We start from the raw sequence: 20,418 nt of genomic DNA on the forward strand, positions 1-20,418 counted from the left end.
GGAAGGAATGAGTTTGATTCGTAATAGCTTTGAGGGAAATGAGAGAGTGGTCTAAGAACACATAATATTGGACAGTATTAAGAACTCAGCTGAATTTGCAGACCGTTTCTTTGTTCGGTCATAGTCACTGGAATTGAGGAGATTAAGGAAAATTGAGGACCAGATGTTGGATAAGTGACATCGAAGTCACCTAGATTAGGGTTGTCAGATTTGGCAAACAGAAATATAGGATGCTCCATTAAATTGGAATTTCAGATAAACAATGAATAAGTATTTCCCAAATATGGCATAGGGCATACTTAAATAAATTATTCATATTTATCTGAATTTCAAATTTAACTGGAAGTCTTGTATTTTATCAGGCAACACTGACCTGGATGCTGTCTAGATGGTGGTGGGTGTGAGGTAGAGGAGAAACTGAGCCAGGAACCAATTTCTTTTGATGAGGGGAAAATAGCTAGAAAATTGGTAGGTAACTATTTGGTAGGTTTGGTAGTGAGTAGTATATGAGTCATGAGCCTTAAAGAAGAATGGGTTTTTATAAAAGTAGAAAAGTCTGGAATTTGGAATTGTTTCTAATTCCACCCTCTATAACTCGATAGAATAAATTTGTCCCTTTATTTTTCAACAAATTTGAGCTGGGCATGGTGGCTCACGCCTGTAATCCCAGTGCTTTGTGAGTCAAGGTGGGATGATCACTGGAGGCCAGGAGTTTGAGACCAGGCTGGGCAACATATTGAGATCCTCTCTCTTCAAAAAAATTTTTTTTTTTTTTTTGAGATTGAGTTTCACTCTCTTTGCCCAGGCTGGAGTGCAGTGGTGTGATATCGGCTCACCGCAACCTCTGCCTCCTGGGTTCAAGGGATTCTACTGCCTTAGCCACCCGAGTAGCTGGGATTACAGGCATGTGCCACCATGCCTAGCTAATTTTGTATTTTATTTTAGTAGAGACAGGGTTTCTTCATGTTGGTCAGGCTGATCTTGAACTCCTGACCTCAGGTGATCTGCCTGCCTCAGCCTCCCAGAGTGCTGGGGTTACAGGTGTGAGCCGTTGCACCCAGCCGAAAAAGTTTTTTAAAAATTAGCTGGGCTTTGTGGCACACGCCTGTTGTGTCAACCACTTGGTAGGAGTTCCAGGCTGCAGTGAGCCATGATCACGCCACTTAAGCCTGGGTGACAGAATGAAACTCTGAAATTTTTTTTTTTTTTTTTTTTTTTTTTTTTTTTGAGACAAGGTCTTGCTTTCACCCAGGGTGGAGTTCAGTAGCACAAACATGGCTCCCTGTGGCTTCGACCTCCCTAGCTCAAGCCACCCTCCCACCTCATTGTGTAGCCGGGACCACAGATGCATGCCACCATGCATCTAGTGGCTAGTTTTTTAATTTTTTATAGAGACGAGGTTTCAGAAACATCTTGCTCAGGCCGGTCTCGAATTCCTGGACTCAAGTGAGCCTCCCACCTGGACCTCCCAGAGTGCTGGGATTACAGGCAGGGGTCACTGCCCAACCAAGACTCTGTCTCTAAAAACTAAATAAATAAAATAAAGACATTTTAAGTACACCCTAGATTCCCACTCCTACCAAAAAAAATTTCATTAATTCTTCAACCATCTCTCAAAGGACTTGTTTTCAAGACACTGCACTATCCTAATTGTTTTCCTTTTGGTGCAATGTGGTTAATACTCAGACATACCATTTTTCATCTTTCCTCTCAATGTTCTATGAGAGTATTATATGAAACTTAAATGGCTTTAAAAATGCTGAGCTTGCTGGACATGGTAGTTTACACCTATATTCCCAGCACTTTGGGATTTGGAGGAGGGAGGATTGCATGAGATCAGCCTCATAGTTAGACCTTGTCTTTACACAAAAATCAAAAAGAAGCTATGGTGGTGCATGCCTATAGTCCCAGGTACTTGGGAGACTGAGGTGGGAGGATGGCTTGAGCCCAGGAGGCTGAGCCTGCAGTGAGCGGTGTTTGTGCCACTGCACTCCAGCATGGGTGACAGAGTGAGACTCTGTTTCAAAAAAAAAACAAACAAACTGAGTTTCAGGTACACTATATTTTTAGTATGCATTTGATTACCATTACAGTACATCTATCAAAAATGTTAATTTGCATGTTTTAAAGTTCTATTATGAAAAGTTTCAAACATAAACAAAAGTAGAAAGATGATTTTATTTTTTATTTTTTTTGAGACAGAGTCTCACTCTGTTACCCAGGTGGGAGTGCAGTGGCATGATCTCAGCTCACTACAACCTCTCCTAGGCTCAAGCGATCCTCCTGTCTCAGCCTCCCGAGTAGCTGGGACCACAGGTACACACCACCACTCCTGGCTTTTGTATTTTTTGTGGAGACAAGGTTTCATCATGTTGCGCAGGCTGGTCTCGAGCTCCTGAACTCAAGTGCTCCACCCACCTCAGCTTCCCAAAGTGCTGGGATTACAGGTGTGAGCCACTGCACATGGCCCAGAAAGATGATTATAAATTAATCGTTTTGTATCCATTACTCAGTTTCTCACCAGTCTTATTTCATCCATATTCCTACCCACTTCCTGCCCACCACCTCTTCATTATTGATATAAGGAATATAATAATAATATTCCTTATATAATAAATGATATAAGGAATCCTTTATATCATTTCAGTGTGACTTATTCCTATGCTGACTTTAAGAGCTGTGTAATATAAAAACAATTAGGAATCAGAGGACTTGACTTAAAGTCTTAACTTTCTACTGGAGTAAGTTAACAGGGGGGCAAGCTAAGCTGTGTGAGGCCTAAATTCCTAATATGCTGAAGTGAGTAACAGGTGGTGGAGGGGACATAATGTTGCCTGCCCTTTTTCACAGGGATCCATGAGCATCAAAGATAGGAGGTGAGGTAATACGCATCAAAGTATTTTGTCAACTCTAAATTTGAAAGCAAAAGTGCTTTACAAAGGTAAGATTTTATTATTAGTAAATGCTGCTTCCCTGTATAAGTGCTGACAACTCATGTACAATCAGTCTTAGAATTAAATGAATGTTGATATATTAATTTAAGTCCATAGTATGAAAATCACCCTTTCACCTTTACCCACTCTTGCATTTTGACAATTGCAGCAACATTTTCTCCTTCCCAGTCTGGCTCCTGTCTACTTTTCATGACTTCTGCAAGTTCACTGACAGCATTTCTCTTATAATATTTCTAGATTTTCATCTCTACCTTGGATTAATTCATGTAGACTTAAATTCAGATAAAGCAGGAAGGTGGGCTCTTCATGCTTTATGTATCTAAGAGTTCTGACGACTCTCAACAATGCTCTTTTTCAAATTTGAAGATCATTTTCTGTTTTTTTTTTTGAGACAGAGTCTCTGTCATTCAGGCTAGAGTGCAGTGGTATGATCTTGGCTCACTGCAACTTCTGCCTCCTGAGTTCAAGTGATTCTCGTGCCTCAGCCTTCTGAGTAGCTGGGATTATAGGCGCTTGCCACCACGCCAAGCTAACTTTGGTAATTTTAATAGAAATGGGGTTTTACAGTGTTGTCCAGGCTGGTCTCGAACTCCTAACCTCAGGTGATCCTCCTGCCTCATGCCTTCCAAACTGCTGGGATTACAGGCATGAGCCACCATGCCTGGCCTCATTTTATTTTCATCTAGAACAATTAGAAATAAAAATTGAGTTGAATAGTTCTGCTATTAATTACCTATTGAACTGTATTGTAGACTCTGGTGATTCTTATTCTTCTTTCCTCATCTTTCTGATCCTAATGTATTTTTAAAAGCCTTTACATATTTTTGTCTTTAAAATATCTAGATACTCTGAAAGTTTGTTTTAACTCTTTCATCCATTGTGTGTAGTGTGTATTTTTTCTTTAATGTCCTTATAAATACTGAGCTGTAGGGGAGGGGAGAGGAGGAGCAACTGGTGCAGGCACACTAGTTTCTTTAGGAAAGTCCACTTTGCCAGATCACTTAAGACTTATTAAAAGTATGGATTTCCTGGCTCTACTAAATGTCTTGTGATTTCTAGAGGTCCTAGGTCATTTTAATATGAAGGTGGGTTTGTAAACCACTGCTGTATAATATACAGGGATAATTTAATTTCTGAGTGGTATTTAATAGGTCACAGTATAGTAATATATATAACTGCAACAAGTTAGAAGAAAGACCACAATTGGACGACCTTTAAAAATCATTATTTAGGCTGGGCCTGGTGGCTCACGCCTGTAATCCCAGCACTTTGGGAGACCGAGGTGGGCGGATTACAAAGTCAGGAGATCAAGACCATCCTGACCAACATGGTGAAACCCTGTCTGTACTAAAAATTAAAAAAAAAAAAGCTGGGCATGGTGGTGCACTCCTGTAGTCACAGCTACTCAGGAGGCTGAGGCAGGAGAATTGCTTGAACCCAGGAGGCATAGATTGCAGTGAACCGAGATCACGCCACTGTACTACAGCCTGAGTGACAGTGCAAGAAAAAAATCATTATTTAAAAAAAATATTGGAGAGCTATGGAAGTAATGAGGACTAGATGAATTAGAATTCCAGAGATAGAAGAGACTTTTCCTTTATAGGTGAGCAGAGGATTGCTGACATTTGCTGATTCTGGACACACACTGAAGGAAGAAGAAACCAGAGAGGAAGTGCATTTTACTAAAACTACAACATGGGCCCAGTTCAATTCCTGATTGGATTGAGGTGACCAGCCTCTCTCATCCCTTTTGCCTAATAGAGGAAGTAGACAGCTCTTACTGGGAGAATATGTTCTGGAGTATCTATGGTTCTTTCATTTGTAATACGAGCATGCTATTAACAATTTCTAGAGATGTGAAAGGGTGGAAAAATTCAAGAAAAAAATAAAACTGTAGAAGATTTAGAAAATTAAAGTTATCAGTCAAGGACTTTAAAATAACTATAGTATACTTAAGAAAATAAAGGAAACTATGGACAAAATGGATCAAAATTTTCATAGAGAATTGGAATCCATAGAAGGAAACCAAATGGACATTCTAGGAATCAAAAACACAACATTGGTTGCTTAAGGTTTTTATTTGTAGTTTAATTAGAAACTTTGGTGCAGGACTCTAGGACCTCACTCCACCTCTTTCCCTATTCTTTATTGTTCTTTAAAAAGAAAAGAAAAAACAACGGGTAGATTGAATATATACTATTTAAGTTCCACAGGAGCAGAGGCTCTGTCTGTTTTGTTCGTTGCTCTACTCCCAGGGCTTAGTATAGTGCATGCCACGTTAAAAAACAAAACAAGACAGAACAAAATCTTCCTTACCACCACTTCCACAAAACCCCCACAATTAATAATTGATTGACATTAATCTGAAATTAATTATTCATTGTACCGGTTCAGTAGCAGACTATACGCAGCAAAAGGCAAGACTAGAGAACTTGTGGACAGATCAATATAAAATATCTAGATAAAAGCAGAGGAAGGAAGAAGACTAGAAAGAGTACAACAGAGCCTAAGAGACTTGTGGGACACCTGTAAAATGTCTAATGTGTAATTGGAGACCCAAAAGTAGAGAGATTAGCATGGAAGCAAATACTTGAAGAGGTAATGGTAAAATATTTTCCCAAACTGATGAAAGGTATCAACCTATAAATTCAAATAGTTTAGCAAACCCCAGGCAGGATGAACACAAAACTATACTTAGCATATCTTAATGGAACTGTTGAAAACTAGAAACAGAGAAACTCTTAAAAGTAGCCAGAAGAGGGGGAAAAAAGGCACTGTGTTCAAAGGAACAATATAACTGATGGCTGACTTTTTAACACACCTGTGGAAACTTAGGAAATAACAGACATTTTTTAAGTGTTGGCAAAAAAACCTGCCAAGCTAGAAGTTTACTTCCAGCAGAAATATCCTTCAGACAAGAAGGTGAAATAAATACATTTTTAGACAGTCAATAGCTGACAATTTATGACCAGCAGACCTGCACTGTAAGATTACTGAAGGAAGTTTTTTAGGCAGAAGGAAAATATCTCAAATGGAAGCACAAAATTGGGGGAAATAATGAAGAGCACATACCTGGGTAAGTGTATGAGTATACAGACAAGACCTATTGCCTCTTGTTTTTGTTGCTGTTTTTAGGAACTTTATTGCTTTTTGCTATTCTAGAATAATAGAATTTCTACAGTTGTTAAGCCAAGTCTGACCAGCAGACTCTGTCTGAGCAATGAATGACAGAAGTACATAGACACAGATGTTTTGTCTGTGCAGATGCGGCTAGGGGACTGCACGGCTCACAGATCCTGAAGAGGGAGTCCAGCTGTGAAGCCCCATTATGCTGGAGATGCTCCATATTTATTTAATACAGATTAAATGACAAAGGTCTCGAGTAAACACTATTAGTGGGTGATTAACATTGCCTACCCCCAGAGTAAGGAGCAGTTCTGCTCATGGATGATCAAAGGTTGGTCTTAGGACAAAAAGAGTAAACAAGCTATTTAGATAAACTGCCTTGCATTCCTTTGTACCAACTCCTTGCCTAATTGCCTCTGGGTAAGGACAGCCACCTTTGGCTGGTTCTTTCCCAGAGTTTTGCAAAACCTCTCAACCTTCCAAGAAGATTTGCATCTTTCTTATAATTTTTCCCATCACCCTGACTGATCTCCTATATCTCCTCTTTTTCTATTTTTTATATCAGGTTTTGTTGGTTGAAGAATACAGATGTGTGCTGCAACGGGTTTGTTAGGTGCAGCAGTTATAAATCATATTCTGGCTTTGCATCCTAGAATTAGTAAATAACATAAGACAAACATGAGTATGATCAGTAACATTATTTTCCAGTCAAGCAGTGACCCCCCAGGAATGGGGGTCAATCCAGGAGAGATGTTTTCACATACCCTTCCATATGGCTGTTTGTTGAGTGTGTAGATATATGGCGTTTAGGGATTCGAGAATTTTAGTTTTAAGTTGCTTTATGTCTGCCGTTAAATTATCATGTAAGTTTCCCCAGAAGTGTTGTTTCACTTCATCGCAACTATGTATTGATTGATTCCAAGGTAGAGAGGTGACACATATGCTTTTGTTCCTAGTCACAGTTTAATTGCTGATGGAATGCCAGTGCATCTTGCTGCCACTCCCCTACATATTCCAAGGCAGCCTCAAGGGCTTACAAGCATGCAAGAATCTTTTGATCTATGCCCTGCTGTAAGAGGAGTTCATTAGACACATTTCTGGCCAAGTTATCTACAGAAGTAGCTGTTTGCACTGATTCAGTAGTAGATGTTGCAGCCACACTAGCGGTTGCTAGGATGACTATGGCTGAGACTATAAAGGCTATAAGTATATGAATCTTTTGTGTTTGACCTGGGACAGGACACATTCTAAGGTGGCAAGAGCAGAGGAACCTTGCCAGTCACATGTCAAATTGAGTAGTAGGAATGCCTCAGATTGTCTTCTTAAAACCATGACACTAGTAATAATTAAATCAGCTATCTTGTAATTAGCAATGCATGAGGTGAACCAAGCCTGTCCCTACATGTCACAAATGTGGAGTTTTGGGGTGTAATAGAAATATTGGTTCCCGTAAGGAAAACATATGGATAGGTAGTGCAAATTAGGCACTGATCTGTGTGATTATGAATAAAATCATAGTGTAATTGTTACTGGAATTAAGTTATGTCCCATGCCAGGTGTTAAAAGAGAGATCCTAAGATGTCCCAGGTGCCATAATGTGTCTTGGGGTGGCATAGACTTGACAGGGTCGATACCCCATCCCCATTGGCCCAAATCATAGGGGAACGGGATGTGACTATGAAACTATTACTGATGCCATGATTGATGCAGACATCATTACAATTGCCCTGCAAATGACTAGGGGGGGCTCCAGTCTAAGATGTTATAATTGTCTAACTGGAGGCTACAGGCTTGTCCCCTGTGACAGGCTTCCCAGCCAAAGTGGAATCCGTTACTTTCCCGGCTTGGTTCTTTTTTTTTTTTTTTTTTTTTTTTTTTTTTTTTTTTTTTTTGAGGCGGAGTTTCGCTCTTGATACCCAGGCTGGAGTGCAATGGCGCGATCTCGGCTCACCGCAACCTCCGCCTCCTGGGTTCAGGCAATTCTCCTGCCTCAGCCTCCTGAGTAGCTGGGATTACAGGCACGCGCCACCGTGCCCAGCTAATTTTTTGTATTAGTAGAGACGGGGTTTCACCATGTTGACCAGGATGGTCTCGATCTCTTGACCTCGTGATCCACCCGCCTCGGCCTCCCAAAGTGCTGGGATTACAGGCTTGAGCCACCGCGCCCGGCCCCGGCTTGGTTCTTTAGCACAGGGAGGAATGTTGGGGAAAGTAACATTGGTTATGTTGCCCAGTTTGAGGCTACCAGCAAGCAAGAATATTAAGGCATTTCCTTTGCCATGATGTAGCCACACTTGTGTTTGGGCAGGTACACAGTAAGGGTTAGGACTTTTTATAACTTACACACAGTAGGAGGATAGTGGAGTGATATGAAGTGTTACCTGGCACCTTAGTCCAATGTGTGCCATTAATGAGGGACCCCACAGGGGGTATGTCAATTCCGCCTAGCCAAGCAGTCACATTGTTAAAGGCTAGGAAGGGAGTGTCTGCCTAAGTAACAGGCAGAAAAAAGGCAGATTTAGAAGATGGGCTCAATAGAGTGTAGCAGGTACAGGTAACAGAGAATAAAAAAGTTAAAAATTATCTGGAGTGAATGGTGTTTATGTTTGGAGCAAAATTCGTTCAGCCTCCTGAGTTGTTTTCTTCATCATTCCCCAGGTATTGTCTGGGGCTTGTGTCGTTGGAGGAAGCTGCATCATCTAGGGCTGTGGGTCCTGCAGGGTCATTTTCTTCATCTCTGGTACCAGGTTGGGTCCTAGCCATGCCATGATATGGTTTGATGCATTGTGCTGGAATCCAAAGAGGACCTGACGGGGTGTAAACACAAGCATATCCCCTTCCCCGTGTTAGCAAATCATTTGGACCACATCATCCATTACTATTTATATCCTTCCATAAAACTGTGGGTTTTATGTCTAGAGAGGTTTTAGCAAAGTGCTTTTCTATAGCTGATTGAAACTTGTCATCTAAATTTTTTTTTTTTGAGACCGAGTTTCGCTTATGTTACCCAGGCTGGAGTGCAATGGCGCGATCTCAGCTCACCGCAACCTCCGCCTCCTGGGTTCAGGCAATTCTCCTGCCTCAGCCTCATGAGTAGCTGGGATTACAGGCACGCGCCACCATGCCCAGCTAATTTTTTGTATTTTTAGTAGAGACGGGGTTTCACCATGTTGACCGGGATGGTCTCGATCTCTTGACCTTGTGATCCACCCACCTCGGCCTCCCAAAGTGCTGGGATTACAGGCGTGAGCCACCACGCCCGGCTGTCATCTGAATTTTAAATAATTAAGGGTAAATAAGGCTTGTGCTAGTAGTGTTGCGGGGTCCTTACTCATACGCCTCCTTTTTGTTTTCTGAGCCTATTTTTTTTCAGGTAATAAACGTATTTTACTAGTGTAAAATGTAATCTGCTTTCCAGTCAATGAAAGAAAAACTTCAGAAAAAAAATACGGAACGTTTCACAAATTTACGTGTCATCCTTGTGCAGGGGCCATGCTAATCTTCTCTGTATCGTTCCAATTTTAGAATATGTGCTGCCGAAGTGAGCACTTCTGAGCCTATTTTTAAGGGTGGAGTGGGCACGTTCTACTATGGCCTGTCCTTGGGGGTTATACGGAATGTCTGTGGAATGTTGGATGTTTCATGTGTGACAAAATTGTTGAAATTGTGAACTGGCATAAGCTGGACCATTATCAGGGTTAATTTTTGTGGGCCACCCCATAAATGCAAAAGTTAAAAGAAGATGTTTAATGACATATCTGGTGGACTCTTCAGGCAGCGCATGTGCGCTAATTAGATGAGAATTGGTATCAACAGATACACGTACATATCTTAGTTTTCCAAATTCAAGGATGTCTGTAACATCTGTTTGCCATAACTGATTAGGTTCTAGTCCTCTAGGGGTAACACCTGTAGAAGCAGGGAATGTGCCTGTGAGCTGACTGTCGGGGCATTGCAGGATAATTTGTTTAGCTAGTCTTTGGGTAAGGTGAAATTGTTTAAGTTTCTCCAATTTTTGGAAAAATTGATGTGATTGGGCGATTTGGTCAAGCAGTGATGTCATAACTTGTAGGTCTGCATGATCATTGCCATAAGCCAGTATGCCACAGTGAGCTGTGGGCTCGAATATCTGTGATTAAAAATAGGATCTGTACGTTGATCCAGCAATTGCTGAAGTCGAACAGAAAGGGCACACAGGGTGGGCTCAAGAGGTTAGACTTGATGAGGGGCTGTCTCAAGGTTCTGCAACAAATAAACAGAGTAAGCAGAGTCACTAACAATATTGATGGGCTGAACAGAAAATGTCTCCAGGGCCAATTTTAGGGCTCTAACCTCAGCTCTCTTAGTGCTAGTAAATCTAGATCAAGTGAGGGAATTATGCAGTTTCACCAGACAGCAGCTTTTCCATTCTTACCAGAGTCGTCAGTAAACAGCGTTAAAGTGTTAGGTATGGAGGAGTGAACTACTTTTGTAGGTATAATTGCAGGGGTATGAGATAAAAACTGAAGCAGTTTGTCAGCAGAAAGGGCATGTTCTAATTGGCCTGCGTAATCAGAAAGTGCAATCTGAAGATCTAGAGATAGGGGCAATACCGCTTTGCATTGCATTTTGCTCAAAGGAATTCTTACGACATCAGGGTCATAACCTAGCAACTGATGGCATCGTCTGCGGCCTGTATAGATGATTTTTTTTTTAATTTTATTTTTACATATACAAAATATTTTATAGTAATTGCTAGAGAAGCAAAGTCCTTTATTATTATTTTTTCTTTGTTTCAACTAACTTGATGAAGAAACTACAGAGAGGAAAAAGAGCACAAACTGCTTCTTTCTAGACTTTTAAAAATTTTATTTCCATTGGGTATCACTGGAGAATTTTTCACCAATCAGAGGACATTTTCTTAAAAGCTTTACTGAAATACTCTAAGCTTTTCCATTTCTTTCAGGCAAATGCTCTAGCTGATTTTATGATGCAATCTATTTTTTTTTTTTTTTTTTTTGAGACGGAGTTTCTCTCTTGTTACCCAGGCTGGAGTGTAATGGCGCGATCTCAGCTCACCGCAACCTCCGCCTCCTGGGTTCAGGCAATTCTCCTGCCTCAGCCTCCTGAGTAACTGGGATTACAGGCACGCGCCACCATGCCCAGCTAATTTTTTGTATTTTTAGTAGAGACGGGGTTTCACCATGTTGACCGGGATGGTCTCGATCTCTTGACCTCGTGATCCACCTGCCTCGGCCTCCCAAAGTGCTGGGATTACAGGCGTGAGCCACCGCCCCTGGCTTTTTTTTTTTTTTTTTTTAATTATTGAGCCACACTGTATGGATTGCTGGAAATGCTTTTTAGTTTTTAAGAGAAAGAAAGAGAAAGAAAAAGGGGGAGAGAGAGCAGGATTCTTGCTCTATTGCCCGGGCTGGAATGCAGTCTAAAAATAGGTATTAAAAACCTCTTTTATGCCGATAATTGTACTTAACAACGGAGACAGGAAGGAATAAGGGAAGAAAATAAACAAACAGCCAACCAATATTTCATTTAAGTCTGTGAAATGCTATGCAAATGCTGAAGAGTGATTTACTTTCAATTATGTACTCACTTTCAAAATAGGTGTAATATGATATTGAGAAAAATGAATGTTCTGTGGACCTGGGATGGAGAATTCTATAAATATTCACTGTTTACTTATTCCAGGTCTAAGTTCAAATCATAGATGTCCCTATTAATTTTCTATGTTGTTGATCCATCAAATATTAACAATGTGGTGTCAAAATCTCCCACTATTATTGTGCGGGAGTCCAGGTCTCTTTATAAGTCATTAAGAACTTGTCTTATGTATCTGGGTTCTCCTGTATTGGGTGTGTATATATTTATAATCATTAACTCCTGTTGTTGCATTGATCCTTTTACCATTATGTAATGTCCTTCTTTGTCTTTTAGTCTTTGTTACTATTAAAGTCTATTTGGTAAGAGACGAAAGTTACATCTCTTGTTTTTTTTTTTTTTGCTCTCCATTTAATTGGTGAATCTTCCTCCATCCCTTTGTTTTGAGTCTTTGTATGTCGTTGCTTGTGAAATAGATCTGGTTACAGCGTACCGATGGGTTTTGACTTTTTATTCAATTTACCTGTCTGTGTCTTTTGGGGGCATTTAATCCATTTAAATTTAGAATTAATATTAATATTTGCGAGTTCAATATTGTCTATTGTTTACTGGCTGTTTTGTCCAATAGTTGATGTAGATTCTTCATTATAGAGATACTCTTTATGTTTTGGTAAGTTTTTGGGATGACTGATACTGGTTGTTCCTTTCTGTTTGTAGTGCTTCTTTCAGAAGCTCTTGTAAAGCAGGCCTGGTGGTGATGAAATCTCTGAGTGCTTGCTTGTTCGCGAAAAATTTTCTTTTTCCTTCGCTTATGAAGCTTAGTTTGGCGGGATATGAGATTCTGGATTGAAAATTCTTTTCTTTGAGGATATTGAATATTGACCCCCACTCTCTTCTAGTTTGTAGGGTTTCTGGTGAGAGGTCTGCTGTGAGTCTGGTAGGCTTCCCTTTATGGGTAACATGACCTTTCTCTCTAACTCCCCTTAGAGTTTTCTCCTTTATTTCAACCCTAGTGAATCTAGCGATTATGTCTTGGAGTTGCTCTACTTGAGGAATATCTTTGTGGTGTTCTCTGTATTACCTGGAGTTGAGTATTGTCCTTCCTTACTAGGTTAGGAAAGTTTTCCTGAATAATATCCTGAAGAATATTTTCCAACTTGAATTCATTCTCTTCATGACATTCAGGTATACCTATCAATCGTAAATTAGGTCTTTTCACATAGTCCCATATTTCTTGGAGATTTTGCTCATTCCTTTTTACTCTTTCTTCTCTAATCTTGTCTTCTCATTTCATTTCATTAAGTTGGTCTTCGACCTCCGATATCCTTTCTTCTGCTTGATCAATTCGACTGTTAAAACCTGTGCATACTTCACAAAGTTCTCATATTGTGTTCTTCAGTTCCATTAATTCACTTATATTCCTCTCTAAGTTGTCTATTCTCGTTAGCATTTCGTCAAACCTTTTTTCAAAGTTATTAGTTTCTTTACATTGGGCTAGAACATGTTCTTTTAGCTCATTAAAGTTCCTTATTATCCACTTTCTGAAGCCTAAATCTGTTATTGGAACACACTCATTCTCCATCAGGCCTTGTTCTCTTGTTGATGAGGAACTGTGATCACCTGTAGAAGGAGAGGCATTCTGATCTTGGGTATTCTCAGCCTTTTTACGCTGGTTTCTTCCCATCATAGTAAGTTCATCCACCTGTTGTCTTTGTAATTGCCTACTTTCAAATTAGGTCTCTGAGTGGACGTCCAACTTGTTGATTCCCAGCGCTGAAATCTGAGCAACCCACTGTGCTGGCCAAAACAGCGGCATTAAGATTCGTGGTGCTTTTCTGCCTGGGAATCTCTGGTCTGACTTCCCTCTTGAGTCCCTTCTTCGATCAGGTAAATGGGCTACTCTGCCTTCCCGGAGAACGTTGATCAGAAGGGGACCCAGTCCCATTTACTCTGCACCAAGAACCGCTGCACTGGGGCGCCGGCAAAACCACAATGCTGGCCACAAGAGTTGCCCTGGTGACCCGTGGGGCTCCTCCGCTGGGAATCTTCCGGTCCATGGGTAACAAAAATTCGTCTGAAATTGTGGCGTCCTCTCATTCTGTGTGCTTTCTCTGGGAGCTACAATCCCGAACTGGTGGTGATCAGCCATCTTGGATCTCTCTCCCCTAAATGACTTTATTAATTAGCCGGATAAGGAAGATAGTGTTTTAGTCCCGGTATGTGTGCAAAAAACCCGTTCTAGGAAGCGTAGTCCTGGGGCCATTTGTTTTATTAATCCTGTTGGGGAATGGTTAGTGGGAAAAATAAACAGTTGAACTGAATATTCTGGGTCTATATGATCTAGTTGCCTCTGAAAAATAGCTTGTTCTAGTTCTTCAATTTCTCTTTTTGCTGCAGGGGTTAACTACTTGGGAGAATCCAGGGCAGCACTGCCTTTTAAGATAGAAAACAGATTTCACAACTTATCAGTAGATACACCCAACGTGGGGCAAAGCCAGTTAATATTGCCCAGTAATTTTTGATAATCATTTAAGATATGTAAGTTGCTAGTATTTAATTTAACCTTTTGAGGTCTTACTGATCAGGAAGATAGTATGTATCCAAGATATTTCCAAGGAGAGGACATTTGTACTTTTTCAGATGCTATGATTAAACCTCTTAACTGTGTATTCTTTATGACAGAGGCAATATAAACTTAAAAGTGCGGGCTCCATTGGAGCTTCCAGTAATATATCATCCATAAAATGAATAATCTTTCAATTAGGAAATTGTTTTCTACTGGGGAGCAAAGCCTGATTTACATGATACTGACGCATGTAGGACTGTTCAGCATTCCTTGAGGAAGCGCTTTCCAGTGAAATCAGCAAGCTGGCTTTTCATTATTGATAGCTGGTATTGTAAATGCAAATTTTCTCTGTCCTGTTCTGCAAAGGGAATAGTATAAAAGCAGTCTTTTAAGTCAATAACAATTATAGGCCAATTTTGAGGGATTGCTGCAGGGGAGGGGGCCTCTGCTGAAGAGGCCCCATAGGCTGCAAATTAGCATTAATAGCTCATAAGTCATGCAAAAGTCTCCATTTGCCAGACTTTTTGGGAATGATGAAAATGGACGAATTCCAAGGGCTATTTGATGGTTCTATACGGCCAGCTTTTAATTGCTTCTCAGCTAATTCATGGGCCTGCTGCAGTTTCTCTCCCTTTAAAGGTCACTGTTCTACCCAAATAGGATCTTGAGAGAGCCATGTCAGGGGTAGGGGAGGAATAACAGTGGCCATTATTAGAAAAGGGTTTGCTGTTCACATAATTCATCAAATTCTGCCCTCCAGAGGTGGTATTGGCTGGTGTCTAAAGTTGTTTTAGCTAGTACTGACCAGTCCCATGGGCTCATATGGAAGTTGTCTGCTATGCCCTCAATTAATCCTTTCGTAAATGGGCTAGTGGCTCCATTTTCTCTAATGCTTTTTCTTACCTTTTTTTAAGCATATAGCTGATTGCCTTGTTGATTTTGCATCACTGGGCAGGCCAAGAACTCCCCTTATAATGCCACTTGCCTAAGACTGGGCCCGATAGCTGTAGCATATCCCTTGTCTTTTTTCCAATTTATTGGGAGAGGGGACTCGGAGAATTTCTGTCTCCTCTGTGGCACTTTTACTTGGTAACAGTGGGGCTGAGGGGGATGGAGAAGGCAGTAAGGTAGGTGATGGTTCCTTCTCCCTTCACTTTTTAGGGTCTTCCCTTTTTAGTGTATAGCAGGGCCAGAACAGCCCTAACTAAGGCCCATAATGTTAGAGATGTTACTGGGACCCTTTGCCCTTGTACATGACGCTGTTTAAGATTTCTCCCTACTTGTTCCCAGAGCTCTAAGTCTAGCATGCCTTCTGTTGGGAACCATGGATTATGGGAAACAACAGTTTGCATTAGATCCCTTAATAGAGCCTGCAAAACCAAGACTCCACTAGCTTTAAGCAGCTGTTTCAATAATGTATATACTGTTGCTGTTGAGCTGATAGCTGTTGTCCCTTGATGAGACCCTAGTCTGGACAATTCCCATGAAGAAATCTCGAGTGGGCACCAATGACTTACTGACCGTGCAGTCTCTTCACCTTCATTTTCAAGGGCCCCATTGCTATCTGCGATACATTGCAGCGTTCCTCGTGCAGGGGCACCAGCTGCCAAGTCTAACTGACGAGTGACAGAACTATGCAGACACAAATGTTTTGTCTGTGTGAGCACGGCCAGGGGACTGCTCTAAAGGACTGCTTTTAGACTACACTAAAAAGGCTCACAGATCCCGAAGAGGGAGTCCGGCTGTGAAGCCCCAATATGCTGGAAATGCTCTGCATTTATTTAGTGCAGATTAAATGACAAAGGTCTCGAGTAAACACCATTAGTGGGTAATTAACATTTCTGCATGTTTCTCCACCCCCCCACCCCCGCCACAGTAGAGAGCAGTTCTGCTCGTGGATAATCAAAATTTGGTCTTAGGACAACATGAGTAAACAAGCTATTTAGATAAAACTCCCTTACATTCCTTTGTATCTACTCCTACCCTAATTGCCTCCAGGTAAGGACAGCCACCTTTGGCTTGTTGTTTCCCGAAGCTTTACAAAACCTCTTAGCCTTCCAAGAAGGTTTGCATCTTTTTAATAATTTTTCCCACCACCATGAGTGATCTACACTTTTAGGTTAAGGTAAAATTGCCATCCAGTCATTAAACTGCACATATTTAAAAATGTATAGTTTGATGAGTTTTGATATACACATAAATCATTGATGCTAAAAACGACAATCAAGATGATGAATATATTTAACCAGCAAAAGTTTTCTCCAGCCTCCTTGTAATCCATTCCTACCTTCATCCCATCCCTAGGGATCCCTTGAGCTGTTTTTGTCTTAGTGGATATGTCATAAGTTGTTTATTCATTTACCTGTTGATGGATAACTGAAGACAACACAAATTTTCACCATTATGAATAAAATTGTCTTGAAGATTCATATACATGACTTTCATTTCTCTTTAGTAAATACAAAGGAGTAGAAATGGGTGGATCATATAGTGGATGTATATAATAATGCTATGTTATAGGATATTATATCTTGTAATTTTTTAAGAGGCTGCCAAGCTGTTCCTAAAGTGATTGTACCATCGTAGAGCAGTATATGAGAGTTCCAGTTGTTCCCCATCTTTGCCAACACTTATTTAGCATTTTCTTTTAAATTATGGCCATTCTAGTAGGTATGAAGTGGTATCTTATTGTGGGTTTGATTTGCCTTTCCCAAATAACTAATGATATGGAGCATCTTTTCATATGCTTATTTACCATCTGAATATTTTCTTTGGTGAGCTGTTCATCTCTCTTGCCCATTTCTAAAAAAATCTGGTTTTATTAGACTTTTGAGAGTTGGTGATATATGCTGAATACAAGTTATTTATCAGATAAATTATTTGCAAATCTTTTCTCCTACTTTTTGCTTGTTTTTTGTTCTCCAGTTCTTTCAAAGCAGATATTCTTAATTTTCCTGAAGTCCAGTTTGTCAATTAAAAAATGGATCATGTTGGCCGGGCGCGGTGGTGGCTCAAGCCTGTAATCCCAGCACTTTGGGAGGCCGAGGCGGGTGGATCACGAGGTCAAGAGATCGAGACCATCCTGGTCAACATGGTGAAACCCCGTCTCTACTAAAAATACAAAAAAAAATTAGCTGGGCATAGTGGCGCGTGCCTGTAATCCCAGCTACTCAGGAGGCTGAGGCAGGAGAATTGCCTGAACCCAGGAGGCGGAGGTTGCGGTGAGCCGAGATCGCGCCATTGCACTCCAGCCTGGGTAACAAGAGTGAAACTCTGTCTCAAAAAAAAAAATGGATCATGTTATTGGTATATCTAAGATACCTTTGTCTAATATAGGGTCACAAATTTTTCTCCTGTGCTTTCTATAGAAATTTTATTTAGGATTTACACTAAGGTTTGTGGCTCATCTTTAGTTAATTTTTGTTCTTGTGCTGTAATTAATGAGGAGACACCTTCCATACACAAGATAGGATCATTTAAGGATTGAGACCTGAACAACAAAAACCAGCTTATTTATACAAACGTAACTTAATCCTAACACTTTTTAAGCTTCTTATTGTGTTCTTTTACTTGATGGAACTTGGTCTGGCAGCATCCTTGGTGTTTAAGAGGTTATATTTTCAGAAGAAATTTTTTTTTTCCTTTGTGATTGTGCCTGTTTTTATGCCAATACCACCCAGTCTTTAAACTGTATAATGAAACATAAAGTCAGGTAGTATAAGTCCTCCAGCTTTCTTTCTTAGAATTGTTTTTGACTAATCTAGATCTTTTATATATCCTTGTATGATTTAGGATTGGCTTGTCAATTTCTATTAAAAAGTCTGTTTTGGCCGGGCGTGGTGGCTCATGCCTGTAATCCAAGCACTTTGGAGGCCAAGGCAGGCAGATCACCTGAGGCCGAGAGTTCAGAAAGTCTGTTTTGATAGGGATTGTGTGACTGGGCTGAGTCCATAGATCAATTTTGGGAAGATTGCCATTTTAACAGGTATTGTTTTTTAGTTTCAATTTTTGATTTTTGCTAATACTTAGAAATATATGGATGTTTATTGATCTTGTTTGTTTTTATTTAGGCCATAGATTTTTTTTTTTTGAGACGCAGTCTTGCTCTGTTGCCAGGCTGGAGTTCAGTGGCATGATCTCAGCTCACTGCAATCTCTGCTTCCCAGGTTCAAGTGGTTCTCCTGCCTCAGCCTCCAGAGTAAGCTGGGACTACAGATGCAGGCCACCATGTCTAGCTAATTTAAAAAATATTTTTAGTAGAGACGAGGTTTCACCATGTTGGCCATGATGGCCTTGATCTCTTGACCTCGTGATCAGCCTGCCTCGACCTCCCAAAGTCCTGGGATTACAAGTGTGAGCCACTGCGCCTGGCCTTTCTTTTCTTTTCCTTTTTAAAGATAGGGTCTCGCTCTGTCCCCTAGGCTAGAGTACAGTGGTATGATCATAGCTCACTTCAGCCTTGAACTCCTGAGCTGAAGTGATTCTCCCAAGAAGTGAGGACTACATACAGGTGCATGCCACAACACTCGGCTGTTTTCTTATTTTGTAGAGACAGGGTCTTGCTGTGTTTCCCAGGCTGGTCTTGAACACCTGGCTTCAAACTATCCTTCCACCTTGGCTTCCCAAAATGCATAAGTCACTGAACCTGGCCAGGCCGTTAATTTTTTTGAGACAGGGTCTTGCTCTGTTGCACAGGCTAGAGTGCAGTAGTGTGATCATGGCTTACTGCAGCCTTGACCTCTTGGACTCGAGTGATCCTCCCACCTCAGCTTCCTGAGTAGCTGGGACTATAGGCACTCACCATGATGCCTGGCTAATTTTTGTAGAGACAGGGTTTCACCATGTTGTCTAGGCTTGTCTCGAACTCCTGAACTCAAGTGATCCGCCAACCCTGGCCTCCCAAAGAGACTGTAGACTTTCTTTAGTACAATTTTGATTGCATTCACAGACATCAGCTAAAAATATTTGACAGTCTAATTCTCTGCTTGACCTCCAGAACCAGGAATAAATATAAGGCATTTTCATATTATTAGACTGTACAGAAAAATTAAGTAGGGGTGATGCTGACAGGAACAAGAAACAAATAGAATCAAGTCCTTTGTGTCTCTTCCAATATCTCTTCATTGTCTCTTTGGCAGAGCCTTAACAACCGATAAAGGAGAAGTATGGTTTGCATGGTAATCTCCCCAACAGAAAACAAAGTATAGAAGGATGGGTTTGAAAATAAGAGACAGCAGCTTAGCAATTAGCACGGTCCACCTCTTCGAACGCTCAGTGTTTTTTTTTTTTTTTTTTTTTTTTAAACAGAGTTTCACTCTCTTTTCCAGGCTGGAGGGCAGTGGTGCCAACTCGACTCACTGCAACCTCTACCTCCCAGGTTCAAGCAGTTCTCATGTCTCAGCCTCCTGAGTAGCTGGGCTTACAGGCATGCACCACCATACCAGGCTAATTTTTTGTATTTTTAGTAGAGACAGGGATTTACCATATTGGCCAGGCTGGTCTCAAACTCCTTACCTCAGGTGATCCTCCTGCCTTGGCCTCCCAACGTGCTTGACCACTCAGCCTTTATACAAATATTTCATCTAATTTACAAGAAGAAAAAACCTCTAAGCTCTTGCCTAAAAAGATGAATATGTTCTTTGTAAAAATGAGAATACTGGCTGGGTGCAGTAGCTCACGCCTGTAATCTAGCACTTTGGGAGGCTCAGGTGGGCAGATCATGAGGTCAGGAGTTCGAGACCAGCCTGACCAACATGGCGACACCCCATCTCTACTAAAAATACAAAAATTAGCTGGGCATGGTGGCGTGTGCCTTTAATCTCAGATACTTGGGAGGCTGAGGCAAGAGAATCTCTTGAACCCAGGAGGCGGAGGTTGCGGTTAGCTAAGATCATGCTACTGCACTGCAGCCTGGGCAATGAGCAAGACTCCATCTTAAAAGAAAAAAAAATGAGAATGTCCTTACTGTCTTCCCAAAATGAGGAGCAAAGTCTCATTATTATTGTATCAATTTCTGGGTGACATTTACACTATCCATTTCTTGGCTGTGTTAATTATGCCTCTAATTAATAGTCCCTTCTGAATATCCTGTTATATAGGGATTAAATTATAAAGTTAACCTTTAATAAAATTTGTATAACATAGAGAAGAAAAGAGAAGGAATTGATTTATAAACTT

General features: G+C 40.7%; 1 protein-coding gene and 1 non-coding gene across 4 annotated transcripts in view; one reads left to right on the forward strand and one right to left on the reverse strand.

The window, feature by feature from the left end:
* The window catches only part of NF1 (neurofibromin 1), a 309,766-nt gene that overhangs the window by 13,427 nt on the left and 275,921 nt on the right, over positions 1-20,418 (forward strand). The window lies entirely within an intron of this gene.
* On the reverse strand, positions 9,523-9,629 carry LOC135271008 (U6 spliceosomal RNA). The gene has a single exon (XR_010339161.1). It is a non-coding gene; the product is annotated as a U6 spliceosomal RNA (small nuclear RNA).

Source organism: Aotus nancymaae, unplaced genomic scaffold (genome assembly GCF_030222135.1).
Source record: "Aotus nancymaae isolate 86718 unplaced genomic scaffold, 86718_ANA_hifiasm-v0.15.2.pri h1tg000072l, whole genome shotgun sequence".
Classification (NCBI taxonomy): Eukaryota; Metazoa; Chordata; class Mammalia; order Primates; family Aotidae; genus Aotus; species Aotus nancymaae.